Raw genomic sequence first — 17,955 nt, 5'->3', positions numbered from 1 at the left:
CTGTAAACGAGCCTTGACATGACGCTTTGAAAGTAAAGGTACCTTACGGGCTCGTCTGGAACGGAGACCATTGCGGTGGAGTACGTTACTTATGGTATTGACTGAAACCAATGTCCCCACTGCCATGAGATCTTCCCGGAGCTCCTTCCTTGTTGTCCTTGGGTTAGCCTTGACTCTTCGGACAAGCCTGGCCTCGGCACGGGAGGAAACTTTCAAAGGCTGTCCAGGCCGTGGAAGGCTAACAGTAGTTCCATAAGCCTTCCACTTCCGGATGATGCTCCCAACAGTGGAGACAGGTAGGCCCAACTCCTTGGAAAGGGTTTTGTACCCCTTGCCAGCCTTGTGACCCTCCACGATCTTGTCTCTGCTGGCCTTGGAATGCTCCTTTGTCTTTCCCATGTTGACCATGTATGAGTGCTGTTCACAAGTTTGGGGAGGGTCTTAAATAGTCAGAAAAGGCTGGAAAAAGAGATAATTAATTCAAACATGTGAAGCTCATTGTTCTTTGTGCCTGAAATACTTCTTAATACTTTAGGGGAACCAAACAGAATTCTGGTGGTTTGAGGAGTTGAATAGTAAATGACCCTCTGAATAAACTTTTCAGAATTTAAAAAAAAAATTAAACAAAGAAATAACATTCTTTTTTGCTGCAGTGCATTTCACACTTCCAGGCTGATCTACAGTCCAAATGTCACAATGCCAAGTTAATTCCGAATGTGTAAACCTGCTAAATCTGCAGGGGGTTGAATTGTAGGCACTGTATAACTATATAAGGGGACAATACAAATATCTCTCCGAGGATCTGTTTATACCAAGGAAGGTGACGGTCACAAGCGGGCATTTTCTGTATCTGGAGGAGAGAAGGTTTTTCCACCAACATAGAAGAAGATTCTTTACTGTTAGGGCAGTGAGAATTTGGATTTCCTTACCTGAGGAGGTGGTGATGGCGAACTCAGTCGAGGGGTTCAAGGGAGGCCTGGATGTCTTCCTGGAGTATAACAATATTGTATCTTACAGTTATTAGATTCTTTAGAAGGACGTAGATCTGGGGATTTATTCTGACAGAATATAGGCTGAACTGGATGGACAAATGTCTTTTTTTGTCCTTGCTAACTACGTTACTATGTATCAGTGGGTAGAGTAGTTAGTGATATTGTTTTACTGTTGTATGAATGAGTGACAGTGAAATAGGAATTTAATGTGCCATAACTTTCCATTAGCTGACAAACCAATTGTCTGCCTGATTTAGAATACATCCGAAGGCAATATGATTATATAACGTACTTTGCCATCTTACAAGGCTGCCAAAAAACAGTTTGTGAGTAGGTTTGTTCCAGTTTGACAGGAAGATAAATGTAGCCAACCAGTCACAAATAAAAAAAAATTGTTGCAGAAAGAATTTAGGAAAACTGAAGTCTGATAGAACCTTTATTCTCAGGAAAACATGAGGACTCCAACCAAGTCACTGGGGCCACCACAACACCCTGCCCTTGATGTAGTCACTGAAAGTGCAGAATACCTTTGGAAGTCTCAGATTCAGGTTTCCGCAGCTGCTAGAGCAAAAGAAGCAGACATATAAAATTTCCTAGGGAAACAGAACATACAGTGGGGCAAAAAAGTATTTAGTCAGTCAGCAATAGTGCAAGTTCCACCACTTAAAAAGATGAGAGGCGTCTGTAATTTACATCATAGGTAGACCTCAACTATGGGAGACAAACTGAGAAAAAAAAATCCAGAAAATCACATTGTCTATTTTTGTTTCATTTTATTTGCATATTATGGTGGAAAATAAGTATTTGGTCAGAAACAAAATTTCATCTCAATACTTTGTGATATATCCTTTGTTGGCAATGACAGAGGTCAAACGTTTTCTGTAAGTCTTCACAAGGTTGCCACACACTGTTGTTGGTATGTTGGCCCATTCCTCCATGCAGATCTCCTCTAGAGCAGTGATGTTTTTGGCTTTTCGCTTGGCAACACGGACTTTCAACTCCCTCCAAAGGTTTTCTATAGGGTTGAGATCTGGAGACTGGCTAGGCCACTCCAGGACCTTGAAATGCTTCCTACGAAGCCACTCCTTCGTTGCCCTGGCGGTGTGCTTTGGATCATTGTCATGTTGAAAGACCCAGCCACGTTTCATCTTCAATGCCCTTGCTGATGGAAGGAGGTTTGCACTCAAAATCTCACGATACATGGCCCCATTCATTCTTTCATGTACCCGGATCAGTCGTCCTGGCCCCTTTGCAGAGAAACAGCCCCAAAGCATGATGTTTCCACCACCATGCTTTACAGTAGGTATGGTGTTTGATGGATGCAACTCAGTATTCTTTTTCCTCCAAACACGACAAGTTGTGTGTCTACCAAACAGTTCCAGTTTGGTTTCATCAGACCATAGGACATTCTCCCAAAACTCCTCTGGATCATCCAAATGCTCTCTAGCAAACTTCAGACAGGCCCGGACATGTACAGGCTTAAGCAGTGGGACACGTCTGGCACTGCAGGATCTGAGTCCATGGTGGCGTAGTGTGTTACTTATGGTAGGCCTTGTTACATTGGTCCCAGCTCTCTGCAGTTCATTCACTAGGTCCCCCCGCGTGGTTCTGGGATTTTTGCTCACCGTTCTTGTGATCATTCTGACCCCACGGGGTGGGATTTTGCGTGGAGCACCAGATCGAGGGAGATTATCAGTGGTCTTGTATGTCTTCCATTTTCTAATTATTGCTCCCACAGTTGATTTCTTCACTCCAAGCTGGTTGGCTATTGCAGATTCAGTCTTCCCAGCCTGGTGCAGGGCTACAATTTTGTTTCTGGTGTCCTTTGACAGCTCTTTGGTCTGCACCATAGTGGAGTTTGGAGTCAGACTGTTTGAGGGTGTGCACAGGTGTCTTTTTATACTGATAACAAGTTTAAACAGGTGCCATTACTACAGGTAATGAGTGGAGGAAAGATGAGACTCTTAAAGAAGAAGTTACAGGTCTGTGAGAGCCAGAAATCTTGATTGCTTGTTTCTGACCAAATACTTATTTTCCACCATAATATGCAAATAAAATGAAACAAAAACAGACAATGTGATTTTCTGGATTTTTTTTTCTCAGTTTGTCTCCCATAGTTGAGGTCTACCTATGATGTAAATTACAGACGCCTCTCATCTTTTTAAGTGGTGGAACTTGCACTATTGCTGACTGACTAAATACTTTTTTGCCCCACTGTAGATGGTTTTTTCCCGTTGTATTTTAGAAAACCAAAATAAATATTTTATTGATTATATCATCAATAAAACTCTAATAAATCATAGACAAAATTATTAGAAAAAAATAGTTTGAATCATTATTAAAAATCTATCTGTGGTGTAAATGGATCCTGTTATGTTGTGCATGCAGTCTTACAAGTATACAGCATGGAAAAGCTCAGCAAATTAATATATCAGTTTATGTGAAATGACTTCTGTGTTCCATTACAGAGGTTGTCTCTCAAAAGATATGTATCGCATATCCATAATATAAGGCATAAATGTCTGAAAGATGCACCTATCTCTAGAACAGTAGTCATCTGATTCCTGTGGCGGTGTATGCATCGACTCTCTCAACTCATAGATATGGGAGTACTGAATACAGCCAAGCAAATACTCTCAGCTGGAATTGGAACTACCATAGTAATGAATGTAGAGAGCTGCCACATTAATCACCAGCTCTACATTTACTGGGGGTCTGACGGCGTGAAGAACAAATGGATCAGGTGAACCCTACTCAGTAGATACGTGAATGGCCCAGAGGTGGGACCCATATCTATCACACATTTATGGTATATCCCTCGGATATGCCGTAAATGTTTCTTGAGAGCCAATTCCTTTAATTAAAGCACAACACTTTCTATATTTAGGAGCCATGTGTACCGCCCTACCAATTAGCTCCATATGCACACTCATACAGGGAAGGCTGACATCATTATAAAAAACTGCTAGAACATACAGTAAATAAGGCTCACATAAGCAAAAGGATCTGGGTATTTTCCCTCAAGATGCATTGTGGGAAGTAAAATTAGCTGACCCTTTTTTCTAGGCGCTCTTTACCTTCTCTCTAACAAAAAGGACATTTTAAACTTAAACTAGTAAAACAGGTGGAAGGTGTTTATAAGAAATTGTGACTTTACTATGAAGATGGAGATTCATTAAGTGTTAATTGGACAAGTAAAGAAATCAGCAGATTGAAGTGGTATGTCTTAAGGCCCCTTTACAGTTAGCGATTCACCAGCGATCCCGACCACGATATGACCCGGTCAGGATCGCTGGTGCATCGCTAAATGGTCGCTGCTGAGCTGCCACACAGGCAGATCTCACAGCGATGCAGCAGCGATACAGCGGTCATTACTTACCTTTCAGACGAGGCGATCCTGACGTCCTCCTGTCCGCATCCACGTGTTTCTCGTTGGCGCCACAGGAAGCCCAGCAGGAAGCGCCCGACGAGAAATGGAGCTGCGCGATCTCGCGCGATCAGCGATAGCCAGCGGGGGAGCCAGTCGGAGGTAAGGATCACACATAGCGATATCACTAGCGATATCGCTGCTGCGTCACCAAATCGGTGATGCTTTAGCGATATTGCTAGCGATGTCGCTATGTGTAAAACCCCCTTTAGACCACCAAAGGAAATAACAGTGCTTGTCTAACACTAAAAAGGTGATCACCTCCAGCAGCAAAAAGTCAGCGTCTGATGGGTTGGCCTTCGCTGAACTCTAGAATCTCTGTTGTGTCTGGGCCCTATTATTGTGTCATAACAAGGGCCCACAAATATGACTGTGTACATTTAGGATAAAGAGTTTTGCTTGTGTTGGGTAAACTTTATTGAAATGAATGCATTCCTTATGTAATATGCCTTTTATTCACTAGACATCCCCAAACTGCAAAAATACAGAAATAATTTTATTTGTACATATTATGCAGCACTTTACAACTGACTGAGCCAGCTTGTTTAGCTTTCCATGACATCCCCAAAAGCAATGTGCCTTTATTGCCTTTTTTCATCTACCATTACCTTGCCCATAAAAAACTTCACCATGTGTCTTTTTTAAGATCCATTCAGCTTATAGTCTGATGATATTATAGCGTTGTATGTATTTCTAGAACTTACCAGGGGTTCAAAGGCAATCGTGGTGCAGAATGAGATGGCGTGGTAATGATTTCACTAAACAATAGAAAAAACAGTCTCTTCTACACAAGATTATCATTTACAATAAATTATTTACTGTGGTCTTGACGCGGTCGAGTGTTGTGTGACCTATCTTCTCTGTACGATTTTATGTCTTCTGTTTGAATCAAATGTATGACTATTCTGGTTTAATTGTTAATATGTACTGTATTTGGAACAAGGACACAAAAGATCATCCTGTAAGTTCACATGGTATGAAGAGCCAGGATAAGTGGACTTCAAGTGTGCTGCAGATTTAAAAAACAGATCTGAAGACAAAAAAGTAAGGTGGTTTTTCTTCCTTAGGACAATGTGTAAGTGTGGTGGTCCTGAAGAAGGAGCTAGATTTAACTCTGAAATGTGTTGACAATAAAACACCTTAAATTATTTTGTCTTTGGTTACGTTTTTAGATCAGCAGCGCAACTGAAGTCCACTTATCCAGGCTCTTCATACATTACAACCCTTTCTGTGGATGTTGCAGTGGCTAACAATTATGCAACGATAGTGGTTGTGTCACACACAACCATTGCAGGTGAGCAGATTACATTAATCCCTAACTACATTACTCGGATAAGACCCTATTGTGCTTTGTACCCTTACTATTTTATACATCCAGACTAAAGCTGGTGTCACACATAGCGACTCACCAGCGATCCCATCAACGATATCAACGTGTCAGGATCGCTGGTAAGTCGCTATGTGATCGCTGGTGAACTGTCAAACAGACAGCTTCACCAGCGATCAGCACAGTGACGCCGAGCGCTCAGTGTCGCTGTGTACATTAGTTACCAGCGCCCTGATGCAGGTCACTTAGAAACCCGATGTGTACGTTAGCTACCAGCTCACTGCATCAGCGCGCTGGTAGCTAACTTACACATTGGGTATCTAAGGGACGCACGTCCCTTAGATACCGATGTGTACGTTAGTTACCAGCTGATCGCTGGTCTGCCTCCTGTCACACGCAGCGATGCGTGCTGGCCAGCGGGAGACCAGCGACCAAAAAAATGTCCAGGGCTTTCCTACAGCGATCAGCGATACCGGCAGGGAGGCCGGTCGCTGATCGCTGTCACACATAGTGATCTCGCTGGTGAGATCGCTGGTGTGTCACAAAACTTGTGACTCAGCAGCGATCTCGCTAGCGAGATCACTGTGTGACGGGGCCCTAATGGCAAGTAAATGGCTACCGAGGTCCTAAGGAAGGCAACCACATTAAAAGCTTACTTTGTAATCAATGAACTTATACCAAGATATATTTCTTCTAAGCTGATTCAAATGAAACTACTTGACCTTACTGATGATATGTCTTGGGTGCAATGAAAACAGCAAACTACAGTGTAATTAAAATCGGTCAAAAAGGGATGAATGTGGACAGAATTCATCCGACACTGAAAGCCACAAAGATGACCTCTTATTAGAGATGAACACTGGTCCAGAAGCTGCATCAGTATTCCATGACCTCCAGTTGAGAGCCCTGCAAGCTGGTCCCTACCTGCCAACATCCCCAACTCCTCTTTTGACCAGCCAACCTGTGCACCACACCACAACAATGATGTTGTGCCAGGCTGAGTAATCAAAAGAAGAGCTAGGAATGCTGGCAGCTAGGAGGCAGTTTGCAGTCTTCTCATCCGATGGTCTTGGAATACTGATGTGTTTGCTGGATCAGGGTCCTTTAAATTTATTTGATCAATCCTACATCTTATTTATCTCTTTTAATCCCATTTTCTGTGTAGCCCATTTCCTAATAGTTGAAATGTTTTGAGACACTTCCTTAAAACCATCTAGACTGATAAGATATATCACATCCTGTCTTGTCTGCATTTTAAACTGACAATATACAGAGTTTGTCATAGTAACTTTTTTACATTTATAAAAACACAATTCATAATTAAAAGGAAATTGAAAGCTAATATGGCAAAAACATATCAAGAATTTCTACACCCTGAAGTTTCATCATGGTAAAATAAGTGAAAAAATAGACTTTTTATAACATTAGCTTGGTTTGTCCTATTTTAGGACCACTCCCCTGGTCTCACTTGAAGGCTATCTTGGTGATGTGATGAAGGGGTATGGCTATATAGCTCAACTCATTAACAAAACCAGACCCCTTCACCATCTCTGAATCAAGTGCGAAGGAGAAGGACACTGGTTTTGCCATAGACTTGAGCCAGACAGCCAGATTTTCAAGACACAACTGATATTGTATCACCTGAATAGATCTGAACAATAAAGTTAATACATTTTTTTTTAAATTTTCTTAAATAGGCAACTCATCTATTGTGCCCCTTCAACTTTTGATGTTTTTTTTTCTACTTCATTAGATTCTGATATATCTTATTAACTCAGCGGGAACTGTTTAAGTCCTTATCAAAGATCTTTCCCTGCTGGCACATGATAGTAGACAGAATTTCATTGTTTTCATGCTACTATGTGGCTGCTTCTCTAACATAGCAGCTGATCAGGCCCCTGACAGTAGGACTTCATGTAGTGCCCTGATGCCTGTTCTGATTTCCAGGACAGGTCAGATTTTTGACTTGTTCATGATTAATATAAAGCTGTCACTCTACTAATTGTTGGCTACTCTACTTTGAAAATATAACAAAAGCATCAATAAGATAAATTTTTGATGTGAATATCCTTATTGATCTTTACTGGTTTTATTCAATGTGATTTTTAATAAATCAGTTTCAAAACGTATTGAGTTACCAACATGTCAACATGAAGACCTCTCTGAAAGGTCTAGAGATGATATGTGGAAAAGTTCCATAGCGTGAGAAGGGGTCAGTCCACAGCAAGAGCAAAACCATGCAAATTGTTTCTCTGCAGGTTCCAGATTGTTAACTTTCATCAGCAATCACCCTTTTACCCAAGTCATTGGAAGTGTAGTAAGACCTCTTTATAACAAATGTTCCTTGAATTAAGAGCATAGATGGCCCACTACTAAAAGTCAAAATTGAAATCTGTCACCAAGAAAAAAATCCCCAAAATCCCTCCTTTGTGTCAAAATACAGCCACTCGCTATGTTGCCTAAAGGCTGATGGCCCTCCTGTGCCTACTTCAGTGGTCCTGGATAAGCGTGGGCAGTGTATACCGTGACAAGTGAGAAATATGATGAGGCTATTATCACTAATCTTTTCTCCATGTGACAATGAAAGTACAGTTCCCATCGGTCCAACTATAAGTGGAGATATTTGAGTACACACCCCTGCTTTTTACATTTCTAGATCATGTAAAAAAGTTTATGCTTACCATGTTTTTTAATATTGATAACAGTGTTCAAAAATGATATATAACATAGAAATTCTTAAAAAGGTTTTCCAGCCCACACGGTTTTTAACTACCAACAGAACAGATGAACCAACTGGATAAAACAGTGATGTTATCTATTTCTTGGCCTATAGATGAATGCTGTGTACATGTTTCATTTCCGCACTACACAGGGATAGTAGTAGCACTACAGACTGGTTTGTGTGGCACATTATTATATTTATTTCTTATAGAGCCGGTTTTAGTATAGTTATACATGTAGCCCATTATCGTCCTTCATCAGGCAAAGTTTACATGTGGAGTAAGATTAAAGAGTAAGTAAACAGTTGACATATTTGTCAGCCACTTTAATTACCAGTAGATTGTTGGGGGGCTGTGTCCTGTGATCGCCACTGATCACTCAAAAGATTGCCGATAAATGCTCAGCTCAGGAGACGGGAGAATGTAACTCATGCCTGATTGAGCATACATGGTTATGAGTATAGATGCAGTAGAAATCCTTTCACATTCTATTGAATCCATACTCCACAGTGTGCCCCCAAAATGGGCAGGAGCTGTGTTCTTCTGTCTCCTGAGCTCAGTACTTCTATGCAATATTGTAAGCAGTTATGGGTTTCAGGACCCAGACCCTCAATGATCTATAAGCAATAAGGTTGTTGAGCATAGAAAAAAATATGTTAAAGCTGTATTCCCATCGCCAAGATCCTATGTTGTGAACACTTTTGACCTGGCTTCTGAGTTTGGTCTCCCTCTGGTGGTTGCTGCTGGTAATGGAGCTAGTCTGGCTGACAGAAGTCAATCACCTGAGGATGATTGGAGGTCAGGTGTTACAGACTGGAGATTTAAGTGAGCAACCTTTCCTCAGTTGTTGATGGTGATTTGGTTTTCTTCCTGAGCATTTTGGAAGTCTGCTTGCCTCCTGCTTTGCCCTGCATCTTTCAGATAAGTTAGTTGTCTGCTTGAATCTTTTTGTATTTGATATCAGTATCTTTTGTTTTGTGTCCAGTTCACACCAGAGTTCTGATTTAGTGGGGGAGAGGTTGTGTGGCCTCAATATTTTTGCATATCAAATGTGTTGGATTTTTTCTTAGGGTTTTTTGCATGATTGCAGACAGTATCCTTTCCTGTCTTGTTCTATCTAGACAGTTTGGGCCCCATCATTTGCTTACTCTATTTTCTGCCTGTGTTTTTTGCCTCATCTTGTCTCACCGGCAATATATGTTCAGGGGCTATCTATTCCTTTGGGGTTCTACTCCGGGGCAGTTTAGCTTCTCCTTTTCTCTCTTTAGGCTTAGTTAATTCTTTGGCTGTGCTGAGGCGTCTAGGGCATTGTAGGTACGTCCCACAGCTAATTCTAGTTGTGTTGTCAGTTTAGGGGTCTGCAATCCGCTAAGTTACCAACCTCTCTGGTTATCTGGTTGCCTAGTCTATTCCCCTGCTATCCTCCTCGGTTACCTAATCATAACACCTATCCCAATATGTAGTAGATGCACTGATAATAATATTAGCAAACACCTCCAATTAGAAATGTAGTATAGTTCTTCTAATTCACTATGTCGCTTACTCCATGTGAAGGGCATTGCATTATCTTAGGTATCCATGGTTATGGCCACTAATAGCTAACTAACTGTCATTATATGATTGGTCATAAGCAATGATACCTAAGCTACTGCAATGCCCTGCACATGGGGTAAGCAACATGGTGAAACAGAAGAAATATACATTTCTAATTGGAAATATTTGCTAATATTATTAGTATTATTATTACACCTATTGCATATTGGAATATGATTTAGGAGATGGGAATACTCCTTTAACTCTTTACTTACTCTTTAAATGTTAGATGAGTGGGAGTCCCAGAGCTCAAATTTCCAGTCCTCTCAGCTGTATCACTGTACCAAATGGAGGAGATAGGTGGATTATTTGGGTACAATAAGAGGGCATTCTTTCCATGTGTTTTAGAAGGATATCTTAACAATAAAGTTTACAGTGTTTTCAATTCCATTTGCAGGTGCACATGCTATGAATGTTGTCATTAATTACCATATATCTATATTCAAACTTCTGCTGCACATATCTATCACAAGAGTCTTAAAAGGGAACTTTTCTTTCTATTTTTAAAGGGCGAACATGTGCTTATTAATCATCACTGTTCCATGTTTTACCATACATCATTTACTATATTTCCCATTGTCTGGTCACCATGTTTGTAGGCACGAAAAAAATCACAAATCGCAATGCATTTCATTGTGTAAACGCTAATCACACTAGTGTCCAAACAAGGCTTGTGCCAATTTGTCATCATTTATTAGAACAATCAAAGCCACTTAGGCTACTTTCACACTTCAGGTTTTCGGCGTCAGGCGCGATCCGGCGTCGTGCCGGAACGCCGGATCCGGCAAATGTTTAGTAAAATCGGATGTGACGGATCCGTTTTTCTGCCGGATCCGTCTTTTTCTTGACAGACAAAACCGGATCCGTCTCATCCGGTTCATCCGTTTTTCTATCCGTTTTTCGACGGATTACGCCGGATCCGGTTTTTAAAATTGACCCTTGTGGCCTTCCGAACGGGATTGGCTACTGGAAAACTATATATAGCATGTTCCTACAGCCCTTCTTTGACAGGTTGTAGAGGAGAAAGTGCAGGTTGGAGAGAAGAGCAAGTTATTGGCGAAGATGGATGTTGTCATTGGAAATATTTTGAAGAATTTGGCGGATTTTATAGCGGAGGCGAATCGTTTGAGGGTGATTGTTCTGGAGAAGGAGAGAGCGAGACAGCAGCGCATCAGGCATCGTAGACGATGTTTGTGGATCCACCCCATCACAGCCAAGAGAATGACGCGTGGGGTCTATTCTACACTCTGCATGGATCTTCGACGAAACCCGGATAAATTTTTTGGATATGTTAGGATGAAAATGGAGAATTTTGATTACTTGGTGGAGCGCATTGCACACCTCATAAGAAAAGCGGACACCTATTGCCGCTTCTCTGTTTCACCCACAGAGCGTCTGATGGTGACTTTAAGGTAAGCCACATTTATTGGATGTGATCGCATCAGAGCACACTTTCACTGCAATCTTGTTGGTGGTAGTTTGTATCTCCAAGTGTTATAGCTCAGTTTTGGTATGTAATGCTGTGATTTAAAACTAATTTATTGTTTTTTAATTCCCCACAGATTTCTTGCAACTGGAGAATCCCTTTCGTCACTGCATTTCCAGTACAGACTCGGGATTTCCACCATATCTGGAATAGTGAAGTACACATGCCGTGCACTGTGGGACTCCTTAGCTGAAGAGTTTTTACCAGAGCCCACAACAGAGAGGTGGATTGAAATTGCTGACAAGTTTCAACAGATATGTCAGTTTCCCAACTGCTTGGGCGCTGTGGACGGGAAACATATCCGCATTGTAAAGCCAGCTGGATCGGGATCGGAATATTTCAATTACAAGAAATATTTTTCAATTGTCCTCATGGCCATCGCTGACGCGGAATACAAATTTATTGCGGTTGATATTGGGGCCTATGGCCGCTCCAATGACTCTCAAGTTTTCAAACTGTCTGCCATGGGGCGTAAACTGTATGGAAACACCTTCCAGTTCCCACCACCTAGACCGCTGCCGCAAACATCTGGTCCACCTATGCCATTTGTCTGTGTAGGGGATGAAGCCTTCCAGCTGTCAGAACACCTTTTGAAACCGTACTCTAGCAGAGGATTGACAAGACCAAAACGCATTTTTAATTACCGCCTCACAAGAGCAAGAAGAATGGTTGAATGTACCTTTGGTATTCTGACAGCCAAATGGCGGGTCCTATTGACTGCGATCAACCTCAAGACAGAAACTGTGGACGAGGTGATCAAAGCGTGCGTGGTACTCCACAATTTTGTTATCTGCAAGGAACCCATTTCCATTGAGGACACCTCTGAAGAAACCACCTTGCAAGATTACCATGACATTACCACTAGAAGTTCTGTGACGGTTTCAGTAATGAGGGACAATTTTGCACTATACTTTATGTCACCTCAAGGCAGAGTACACTGGCAGGATGACAGAGTGTGAAAGATTTGTGCCCAACCAAACTTGTGTACCTTCTGTACCAACAGTATATACCTTTGCCAACCAAAGTTGGCTATCTTGTCATGGTCTCTATTTTTAGCTTTAGGCCACAGGTGTGTACCTGGTTGTGTTTTATGCAAAGTATTTCACCTTTTAACAAAAGTTGTGTACATTGTTAGGAAATCACCAACAATAAACACAACTTTTTAGGTGAAATACTTTGCTTCAAACACAACCAGGAACACAACTGTGGCAAAAAGCTAAAATTTACCCACAGTTATATATCTAGTTTTGAATACCATTTCACCTTTTAAATACCCTGTATTTAACCTTTTTCGCCGCAGAAAGAAATGACAGACAACCAGTGTAAAATAATTTAACTTTTATTGAAAAATGTTTTTTTTAGTAAACTTTTTTAAAATTTTAATAAACTTGTTTAATAAAGCTTTGAAACTATAAAACTGAAACCATAAAACTGGTCATTTTTATTTAAATACACACATTATAAATCTGTGTAGTGTGTGGTGGAAATACTGCTGTAGGGGCTGCGGGACACTTCGACACTGGGAGTGTGGAGAGAGGACTGGGATCGTGGTGGGGAAGGAACAGTTAGAGGTGAAGGTGTGGAAAAAACTACAGAATGGGTGGACATGTGGGAAGCAGAAGAGGTGGTGGGTGGTGGAGTGGAGGGTTGGGCAGGGACTGTAGGAGCAGATGATGTTGATGGCAAGTTGTATGGGGAAGGAGTTTGGTACGGGGCAGGTTGCTGGAAGTGGGGAGATGTCTGGTACGGGGCAGGTTGCTGGAAGTGGGGAGATATCTGGTACGGGGCAGGTTGCTGGAAGTGGGGAGATGTCTGGTACGGGGCAGGTTGCTGGAAGTGGGGAGATGTCTGGTACTGGGGAGGTTGCTGGTACTGGGGAGTTTGCAGGTACTGGGGAGTTTGCAGGTACTGGGGAGGTTGCTGGTACTGGGGAGGTTGCTGGTACTGGGGAGGTTGCTGGTGCTGTGGAGGTTGATGGTGCTGGGGAGGTGGATGGTGCTGGGGAGGTGGATGGTGCTGGGGAGGTGGATGGTATGTAATAGGAGGGGGAGGATGGAAAGTGGCTGGAGGGGGTGTAGATGTAATAGGAGGGGGAGGATGGAAAGTGGCTGGAGGGGGTGTAGATGTAATAGGAGGGGGAGGATGGAAAGTGGCTGGAGGGGGTGCAGGTGGAGGAACTACTGTGGTGGGAGGAGGAGGTTGGGAGGTAACTTGCTGGAGAGCAGCGTGGCATGAATGCATTACATGCATCTGCTGGGCAGGAGAGAGCGTTTCCATGCACTCCACAACAGACCTGAAAAACGTGTGGTTTGGCGAAGATCTTGCTTCTGAATGCATGGTTTGCAGAAGTGTCTTCACCTCCAGAATGCTGGAGTTGATCTGCTGATAGCCTGCGGAGATTTGCTCTGACAAGACTCTTAGACAGTTCTGGAAAGATGCATTCAGATGCAAGAACTCTGGCGCATAACTCTTTTCCTGACCCCTCTGCCGCTGCCGCCCAGTACCCGCAGGTGTACTAGAGGTGGCAGGGGCAGAAGGGTGGGGTAAAGGGAAAGCGATCTCCTCACCAGCAGCTTCATGTAATGTAGGCGGCCACGATGCTCCTGTGCTGGTGGATGGGACTGATGGGTCGAATGTGTGGGAAGGCTGGGAAGGTGCAGATGTACCGGGGCGGTCGAAGTCTCCCTCGGTGCCGGTCTCCTCAGGGATCGCCTCAGAAGGGTCCAATCGTGCAGGCTCCCGAGTGCTGCTCACCGTGCTGTGGAATAGAGAAAAAAAAAACAATTAAAATAGTGACATGGTATGGCCCTGGCTGAAAAAAAAAAGTTACATCTAAACATTTTTTTGTCACATGTGGTGTGTAATATTTACCTTCTGGTGAGCATTGTCTCCCGGAGGAACGACAGGGCTCGTGCGTACTTGTACTTGCTCCTGCGTCCTCCAGATCCACTCGGGGCCCGCATCTCTTTATTGAACTCCTTCTTGAAACGATCCCTCACAGACCGCCACCGCTTCACAATTCTCTCCCCTGAAACGAGAAAGGACAAAGTGGTTAGTATACAACATCAGTGTTTCCCAAACTCCAGTCCTCATGGTCCCCAGGGGTCATGTTTTCAGGATTTCCAAAGTAAATAGAAATCCTGAACACATGATCCGTGGGGACCACGAGGACTGGAGTTCGGGAAACACAGGTTTAAATCAAGCAACCGGTACTGTATATACTTACGCTCTTTAATCTGGGCCCGAGCTTCGAGGTCCTCCCAGCGGTCCACAAGGAGCGAACAGATTTCCTCCCAGAGTCGTCGGGTAACGATCAGGTCAGCGTGGCGTCGGTCAGCCATATTCCAGAGCGGCTCCCTTTCTCTGACGAGATCGATGAGGCGGTCGACATCAATCCCTCCATCCTCACCGTCAGAGTTGGGAGCACGCTGTGAAGGCTGTTAAAGAAAAAGACAAAAATAACATAATTAGCCTCCACAAAAGAAATGAAATAAAAAGTGCAAAAAAAACAAAGCAAAAATATTTATACTTACACGCTGGTGACCGCCGCGTTGCTGTCGCCGACGACCCTGGGAGGCACTGCGAGGACCTCTTGGCCGAGCACCAGATTGGGAAGACTAGAGAAGAAAACAAAAAATGTTATGTCTTTGGATGTAGGCATTTGTTTGCTGTGTGTGGTCTGCAGAACATTGTTTTCTATGTGTTGTGTGTAGTGTGATGTTGTGTTTCTGCGTTTGATGCAAAAAACTTACCAATTGTGAGCCCACTCCAAGTGTCTGTCCACCCCTTCCTTCTTCTTCTGGGAGCTCCTCTTCATCTTGTGATTCCTGTTTTGAAATAAAAGGCAATGAATACACATATATTACAGAGATGATGGATTTTGGAAATAAAAACTTACCGTCAAACGCTGACGATGCGAGGGAGGGCTCCCAGAAGATGTGCTGTCTTCCTCATGGCCAGACTCCATGGCTGTGGGTGGTGTTTCTGCTGCTGCCATTGCTGCTGCTGCTGCTGCATCTATTGGGCGGCTGTTGAATAAAGAGAAACAAAGGGCCAATGAATATCTTGATATTCCATAGCCCTAGTTTGGAGGAATGGGGGATTTGATAATTACCGTCTCTCATCTGCTGCTGGACTCCCCTCCCGTTGTTCAGCATGCTGCTCCATTTGGGGTGGTGCTGATGGTGCTGCTGCTGCAGATGTCTGCTGCCTTCTCCTGCTCCTGGTTCTTGGCTTGGGTGGCATGTTGGGTGTGGCTGAGGGTCCCATTGTCTTGCTTTTATATATGTCCTGTGGGCAGAGCTACTGAGCATGCTCAGACCAAAAAAAACGGATCCGGCCGCCGGATCCGGCTGTCGCTGGATCCGGCGCATTGCGGCGCTCATAGGCTTTCATTGTATGAAAAAGCCGGACACGCCGGATTCGGCGTGTCCGGCTTTTTCGACGGATACAAAAAACGTTACAGTCACCGTTTTTCCCAGACGCCGGATCGCGTCACATTGCCGGATCCGGCGAAAATCGGATGAAACGCATGGCCATCCGGCTCGATCCGGCTCTAATGCAAGTCAATGGGGGGGAAACCGGATCCGGCATTGCATTTCGACGGATCCGGTTTTAGTCAAAAGCGCCGGATCGCGCCTGAAGCAGAAAACCTGATGTGTGAAAGAGGCCTTACAGCTCCAACAAGATTCTAGACCACATGCCGACATGCCATTAAGATCCTCGACCAGATAAGACACCGGATCAGACAGTGTCTGTGCCAGGCAGACCAGTTCCTGCGTGTTATTAATAGAGGCGAATGAATACCATTTACACCTCAGATCAGCGAGATTATATGGTCTGATAAATTAGTGGTTTGTAAAAATAGCACTTAAGTTTAAATGGACTGAACATAACAGATAATATGAGGGCTCGTTGCCAGATTTGAAATTGTTTTGTGTGGCTGACATTCTTGCTTCGGTGGGAAAAGATGGGCACATTGATTTATAGTTTGTTACAAAGATTTTGTGTAATATGTTGTTTTTTTGTATAATTTTTACAATTTGTAATTTGATTTCATTATTGAAAATCCTTGCTCATTCTTATCCATACCTGTGGGTGGTTTTAATCACAATTTGCATCCTTCCTTGTAAGAGGTAACTGCCAGTCACTCAATTTGACGACTCACTGGACTGCTAATTTTTCAGAAAATCTTCATCACCGGCTGCAATTTGTTATAAAAAAAACCTGCTCTTTATTCATCATCCTGAAGATGACTGTGTCTATGGCGTTGCTCCCAATCATTGAGCTCATCAGTTCTAAAGGGGGTGTGTCGTCTCCACAAGCAGAGTCACTGAGCTCATTGATTGCCTGCCGCAATGTTAATTTGACATCAGCTCGGTAGCAGCGACTCTGCACTAGACCCATGGATGGTGAAGTAAAAGCGGTTTATTATCCACCCGCTTTCAAAGTCGATAGTGTCAAGGGATTTTGCTTTATAGATTATCAGAAAAAGTAAAAGATATTCCTACGTGCTGGCCAGCGGGAGAACAGCAATCAAAAAAATGTTCTGGCCATTCCAGGACGATCAGCAATAACCGGCAAGGAGGCCAGTCGCTGGTCAGTATCACACACAGCGATCTCGCTGGTGAGATCGCTGTTGCGTCACAAAACTTAGTTACCAGCTCCTGCTTGCTGGTCTCCCGCCTGTCACACTTGCTGGCCAGCGGGAGACCAGCAATCAAAAAAATGTTCTGGCCATTCCAGGACGATCAGCGATAATCGGCAGGGAGGCCGGTCGCTTGTCAGTGTCACACACAGCGATCTCGCTGGTGAGATCGCTGTTGCGTCACAAAACTTGTGACTCAGTAGCAATCTCGCTAGCGAGATCACTGTGTGTGACGGGGGCTTTAGGCTCTTCTAAAGGGGGTTTTACACATAGCGATATCGCTAACAATATCGCTAAAGCATCACCGATTTGGTGACGCAGCAGCGATATCGCTATGTGTGATACTTACCTCTGACAGGCTCCCCCGCTGTCCATCGCTGATTGCGCGAGATCGCGCAGCTCCATTTCTCATCGGCTGCTTCCTGCTGGGCTTCCTGCTGGCATCGACGAGCGACGCGTGGACGCGGACGGGAGGACGTCAGGATCGCCTCGTCTGAAAGGTAAGTAACGACCGCTAGATCGCTGCTGCATCGCTGTGAGATCTGCCTGTGTGGCAGCTCACTAGCAACCATTTAGCGATGCACCAGCGATCCTGACCGGGTCGTATCATGGTCGGGATCGCTGGTGCATCGCTAAATGTAAAGGGGCCTTTAGAATATTCTTTATCTTGTCAAGCTATAGAATAAATAGTAATTGCTGTGCGTTATCTAATGTCAAGTTGTAGTAAAGAGAACAAATATCGCTCTTGTTCTAAACCTAACAA

General features: G+C 43.5%; 1 protein-coding gene across 6 annotated transcripts in view; it reads left to right on the top strand.

The window, feature by feature from the left end:
- The window catches only part of P2RY8 (P2Y receptor family member 8), an 82,660-nt gene that overhangs the window by 46,514 nt on the left and 18,191 nt on the right, over positions 1 to 17,955 (top strand). For 3 of the 6 annotated variants that reach the window (XM_073565928.1, XM_073565926.1, XM_073565927.1), the window contains one exon: positions 5,592 to 5,713. The exons of the other annotated variants lie outside the window; for them this stretch is intronic. The gene's annotated coding sequence lies outside the window, so the exon portion shown is untranslated. The remainder of the gene's footprint in view (positions 1 to 5,591; positions 5,714 to 17,955) is intronic. 6 annotated transcript variants of the gene reach the window in all.

The sequence above is a fragment of the Dendrobates tinctorius genome, unplaced genomic scaffold, assembly GCF_039654945.1.
Source record: "Dendrobates tinctorius isolate UK_male_01 unplaced genomic scaffold, ASM3965494v1 ptg000016l, whole genome shotgun sequence".
NCBI lineage: Eukaryota > Metazoa > Chordata > Amphibia > Anura > Dendrobatidae > Dendrobates > Dendrobates tinctorius.
Note: the sequence above shows the minus strand (reverse complement) of the source record. Positions and strands in the feature narration are given on the sequence as shown.